Raw genomic sequence first — 6,601 nt, 5'->3', positions numbered from 1 at the left:
GGCTCAGGCAATCCACTCACCTCAGCCTCCCAAAGGCGCAGGATTACAGGCTGAGCCACCGAGCCCAGCTTGCATTCAATTTCTTGGTTTTTAGTATGTTATGCAGTAATTTCATTGTTCAGGAAGAGGGTTAATCTACACACCTAGTATTACATCACGTTGCAAGATGTGGTGTCACAGTTATTATTTACATTGTGTGTGTGTGCAACTTTGGAAGAAATGCACGCACATGATTCCAAATTAAAAAGGTATAAAAGATTAGATGGAGAGGTCTGTTTCTGTCTTCTTTACCCCTCTCCAGAGCCAATATACTACTGCCTTGAGTAATCAGATAGAATTTAATTAATCCTTTCAAAAAAGCTACCTATTCTAAACTAAATATAGCAAAATGCTGTAATGAAATAATGTTCTATTTTAGTTTAGATCTACTGTGCATGCAGATTACTTGCTAAATAGATTAGCTGGTAAGTTTTTTAAAAGCAAAAATCACAATGGACATTCAGTATAAATACTGAGTGATGGTCACCCAGCTGCCACTTTTTTTTCTTCCTTTTGGAATTGGAAAACAGAAGGTATGTCACAGCTTCTAGTAGTCCCACGAGAGTAGATCCTAATCGAAGCGACTTGCTTTTCTGGAACAATCACCACAGGTACAGAGGGCAGGAGAGGCAGGAGTTATCAGGAAGGCAACACACATGTTTTTAAAGTCTGTATCTCTTAAGTCCTAAAGCACCAAAGATGGCAAATGTGGGCATTTTTAATAGCAAAGGCCACAATCCACAACTAACAAATAATAATTATGCTATTTATGTACCAAAAAGGTGAGTAAGCACCTTTCTGAAGCAAACCCTACAGGAGAAACCTGGAGACACTTACAGGAACACAAGACAGATTTTAATATGCCACTCTCAGTCCAAGGCAGATCAAATGGACACAAAATAAGGAGACAGAAGATCGAAACAACATAATCAATTGAGGAAGTCTTGTGTACACATCAAACTTTAAACCCTGACTATGGAGACTATATATTCTTCTCAAGTGTTCATAGCACAGTTACAAAAATGGATCCTATATTAGGTCTCAAACAAAACTTCCATAAAGTAGAAATATTAGAACAAACAATCTCTGACCACAATATAATGAAACTGTAATTTACAGATAAAAAACAAACGGGCCGGGCTCAGTGGCTCAGCCTGTAATCCCGCGCTTTGGGATGCCGAGGTGAATGGATTGCCTGAGCCCGCGGGTTCGAGACCCGCCTGGGAAACTTGGCAAGACATCATCTCTACAATAAATCAAAAAATTAGCCGGCTGTGGTAGCGTGCGCCTCTAGTTCCAGGTACTTCGAAGGCTGTTCGGAAGGAACACCGGAGCCCAGCAGGTCAAGGCTGCGGTGGCCAGAAGCGGCCACTGCACTCCAGTCTAGGTGACAGAGTGAGACTTCAACTCAAAAACAAACAAACAAACAAAAATTCAGAAATGCCTATCTACCTGAACATTTTAAAGCCTCCTAATAAAAAACTTTTGAGTGAAAGGAGAAATTTTAAAATGACAATGAAAACAGTATATGTCAGAATCGGTGGGATGCATTTAAAGCACCAATCAGAAAAAAATTGATTAAATACTTTATTCATATAAATGAAAGAATAAAAATAATAAATGGAATTCCCAGCTCCAAAAATAAGAAAAGGAATAAAATAAATCAAAAGCAAACACAAAGAAGGAATAATAAATATAAAGCAGGAATTTGTGAAGTAAAGAATAGAAAAATTGATCTAATTAGTAAATCAAATTTTGGGGAACATTAATAAAACAAACCACTATCTAACTTGATCAGTAAAAAAGGAGAAAGAGTGCCGGGCTCAGTGGCTCAGCCTGTAATCCCGCGCCTTTGGGAGGCTGAGGTGAGTGGATTGCCTGAGCCTGCGGGTTCGAGACCCACCTGGGCAGCGAGACCTCATCTCTACAATAAATAAAAAAAAAAAAATCAGCCGGGCGTGGTAGCGCATGCCTGTAATTCCAGCTACTTGGAAGGCTGAGGCGGAAGGATCGCCGGAGCCCAGCAGGTCGAGGCTGTGGTGGCCGGGAGCGGCCACCGTACTCCAGTCTGGGCGACAGAGTGAGACTCCAACTCAAAAAAAAAAAAAAGGAGAAAGAGAAAGTACAATAACAAAAACTATTAAATGACAAAGGTGAAATAATCAATGAAAGAAAAAATATTTAAAATTCCCTTATATGTCCAGCTCATAAGACACTTTTACAGACTTTTATGCAAATAAATTTAAAAACCTGAATGAGATGGATAATTTCCTATAAAAATACAAATAACCAAAACTGATCCCATTAGAGTAAGAAAGCTTAAAAAGACCAACTTTTACACACACACACACACACACACACACACACACACACACAAAATAGACAAAGTTATTAAGAAATGTTCCACAAGCTGGGCTCGGTGGCTCAGCCTGTAATCCCGTGCCTTTGGGAGGCTGAAGTGAATGGATTGCCTGAGCCCGTGGGTTTGAGATCCGCCTGGGCAACTTGGCGAGACCTCATCTCTACAATAAATTAAAAATTAGCTGGGCGTGGTAGCGCATGCCTATAGTTCCAGCTACTTGGAAGGCTGAGGCAGAAGGATCGCCAGCGCCCATCAGGCAAGGCTGTGGTGGCCGGGAGCGGCCACTGCACTCCAGTCTGGGTGACAGAGTGAGACTCCAACTCAAAAAAAAACAAAACAAAAAAAGAAATGTTCCACAAAAAACCCCACCAGATCCAGATGGCTTCAGAGCGGGCTCCTACCAAACCAAAAACCAGACATTCCCAATGTTCTATAAATTACATATAAATAATACATAAATAGTTGTAAAGATACATAAATTATAATAAAATGTAAGTTATAACAAAATATAAATTATTTCAATACGGGAACCTTCTTAATTCCCTTAATAAAACAACTATAATATGATACCTAAGCTAGATAAAGACATTTGAAATAAGAATAACTATAAACCCATATCACTACTCAATACTGATGTAGAAATTCTAAAAAAACCCAATACCACATTATGAAAAACATACACCCTGACCATGGTGAGATTCATTCCAGGAATGCAAGGATCAGGTCCTAGCACAGTGGCTCAAGCCTGTAATCTCAGCACTTTGGGAGGCCGAAGTGAGCGGACTGCCTTAGCCCACGGGTTTGAGAACAGCCTGAGCAACTTGATGAGACCTCATCTCTACAATAACTAAAAACATTTAGCTGGGCATGGTAGCGTGCACCTGTAGTTCTGGTTACTTGGAAGACTGAGGTGTAAGGATCACCTGAGTCACCGGGGTGGCTGTGAGAATGCCACTGCCACTCCAGCCTGAGTAACGGAGTGAGACTCCAACTCAAAAAAAAAAAAAAAGACATCAGATGCCATGTTAATAAATCTAAGAAAATAATGCATATGATTATCTCCATAGATGCTGAACAAGTCTTTGCAAAATTAAACATTCATTCATGGTAACACTAAATAGGCACGGAAGGATACTTTCTTAATATAATAAATTATATATACACAACTCAATCCTAAAGCAAGTTTCTTGTTTATCAGACAACAAAAGTATTTCTACTCAAATGAGGAGCAAGGTAAGCATGCCTACTATTCCTGTTACTATTCTACACCATACTTGAGGTATTAGCCAGTGCAATTAGATAAGAGAAAACAATAAGAGGCATATAGATGGGTAAAAAAGAAGTAAAACTAACTACTTTCAGAAGATATCATAGTATACCTGGAAAACTCCAGAGAATCAGTGAGATAAGAGAATTTAAAAGTTCAGTTAAGTAGCAAGATATAAACTGACACAAAACTCAACATCTGTCATATACACAAACAACACTGGGCATGATTTACATGTCCATTTACAATAGCAACCAAGAAAATAAAATATATATAACTGAGTTTAACAAAATATTTGCAAAACTTACATAAGGAAAATTTTTAAGACACTTCTAAAAGACACAAAAGAAGATTTGAATAAATAGAATGATAGCCTCTGTTTTTGATAGGGCAACTGAATATTACAAAGATTAGTTCCCTAAATTAATATATAAATTCTGTATCATTCCAATAAAAACAACAAGCTATACTAGTGGTTTTCAACTTCCAGTGGATTTTGCCTCCCAGATGACATTTTGCAACATCTGGAGATATTTTTGGTTGTTATAAACAGAGAAAGAAATTAGTAACAAGCTAAGGGCCAAAATGAATCCTGAGGTACTGAATTGGAATCAGAAGTATTAGTACAACTCATGGTTTATATAATATATACAGATAAATATAGAAATAAAAAAGTGGGTATATGTATGTGTTACTCTACATACATGTATTTCCCAGCTCTGTCTGCAGAGAGGATCTAAGAACAACAAGAACTGCAGTAGGCAGACTCTAAGGAGGACCCCCAGTTTCCCTGCCTACTGGTACTGGTGTGTTCGTGCTCTGTATAGGGCCCTTCTCTTGAGTACAGGCAGGAGCTGTGACTAACAGAGTATGGCAAAGGTGATGGGATGCCATTTCATTATATAAGCCTCCATCTTGCTAGAGTATTTGGCTCTAGAGACTCTTCATAGCTGGCTTTGAAGTAAATAACCATGCTGGGAGACCAGGTGGCAAGAAGCTAATGACAGCCTCTAGCTGACAGCAAGAAGCTGAGGCCCTGTGTCCTATAACCACAAGGAAGTGAATTCTGTCAATAACCTGTGTGACTGTGGGAGCCGATCTTCCCCAGTGTAGCCTCCAGATGAGAACCAGCCTGGATGACACCTGTAGTGCAGCTCTGTAAGACCCTTGGCAGAGCACCCACCTAAGTGGTGTCTAGACTGTTGTTTAAAGCCACCAGCCTCATGAAAATATTACTATGCAGTAGTGGCTAACTAATAGAACACAATATAAGCAATGAGCATGCCTAGGGCTCAGATCTCTGTTTCTAAACAAAATCCTCAAATTAAGGTAACCAGGTTTCTGTAAAAAGAGCCTGGTTCTGGGGTTGGCACAGGAAAAACACAAGGTGAGCCTGGACTATCTTGGGCATCAGAAAGTAAAGAAGTGCTCAAAATGGTGTGAAGTCTTATCAAAGAAACACAGAAGCCAACCTGAAGGAACTCCTAATGGTCAAAGTTGGGATAACTTGAGCAACAAAATAAATGTTGACAGTACCAGATTTTCGTTAAAACAACAAAACAGATGCCCATGAGTCCATACAGATATTAAATAAATAGAGGGCAAAAAGACAGTTCTTCCTTACAGATGAATTCCAATACATGTAGAAGGAAAGAGGGAAACAGAAAATCACTATACTGGGAGAAACCACAGGAATAACTGTAGCAGGCAAGGTCCACCAGTGGATGATAAAATTAGAGGGTAAAAGTTTGAGAAATGGACTACATAAACTCCAAGTACCTTCCCCAGTGTTCATCAATTATAAAGGGAAAGATCGTACCTTTACAGTGAAGAGACCCAGCAAACAACACCTGAACTAAGTGGTCAAGGCTAACATTACCAGTAATGAGATATACTGAATGACAAAGTCTTGATGTAAGGGGAAGGACATTATCATTTCTGTGGAATTTTTGTCAACAATGCACAATAGCATTGCAATCATGAGAAAATATCAGATAAACTCAAATTAAGGGATAGTCAACAAAGAAACCAACCAGGAGTCTTCAAAGGTGTCAAAGGCACAAAGACTGAGAAACAGTCGCAGGTTGGAGGATGCTTAGGAGAAACACAACTAAATGGGATGTGGGGTCAGGTGTAATGGCTCACTCCTGTCATCCCCACACCGTGGGAGGTTGAGGCAGGATTGCTTGAGCCCAGGAGTTCAAGACCAGACTAGGCAACATAGTGAGACCTTGTTTCTACCAAAAAAGTTAAAAACTAGTCAAGTATGCACCTGTAGTCCCAGCTACTTGGGAGGCTGAGGTAGAAGGATCACCTGAGCCCAGGAGGTTGAGGCTGCAGTGAGCGGTGATCATGCTACTGCATTCCGGCCTGGACGATAGAGTGAGACCCCCAACTCAAAAAAAAAAAAAAAAAAAAAAAATATATATATATATATATATATAAATGTGAAGTGGGACTCTGGATAGAATTCTAAAACAGAAAAGGATGTTAGTGAAAGTCTACAGCTTAGTCAACAGGATTGTACCAATGCTACTACTGTTCTAATTTTGATCATTGTATTGTGGGCATGTAAGACTTTAAAATAAGGGAAAACTGGGTGTGGGTCATATGGGAAACCTCTGTACTATTTTTACCAACTTGATGTAAGTCTAAAATTAGCTCAAAATAAAAAGGTTAATTTACAACTCAGTAAAAGGATAAATAACCCAATTGAAAAAAGGGCAAAGGATCTCAAACAATTATCCAAGGAAAAAATAAAAATGGCCAGTAAGCTCATAAAAAGATGCTAAATGACACTGGTCATCAGGGGATTGCAAAGCAAAACCTAGTGAGGGACCACTTCATACCCACTAGAATGGCTAGAATCAAAGTCATGTAAAAACAAATGTTGGTGAGGATAAGGAGAAATCAAAAACCACATACACCATTGG

Source organism: Carlito syrichta, unplaced genomic scaffold, assembly GCF_000164805.1.
Source record: "Carlito syrichta isolate Samal-C Ts95f unplaced genomic scaffold, Tarsius_syrichta-2.0.1 Scaffold312209, whole genome shotgun sequence".
Classification (NCBI taxonomy): domain Eukaryota; kingdom Metazoa; phylum Chordata; class Mammalia; order Primates; family Tarsiidae; genus Carlito; species Carlito syrichta.
The sequence above is the reverse complement of the archived record's forward strand: the minus strand, read 5'-3'. Positions refer to the sequence as shown.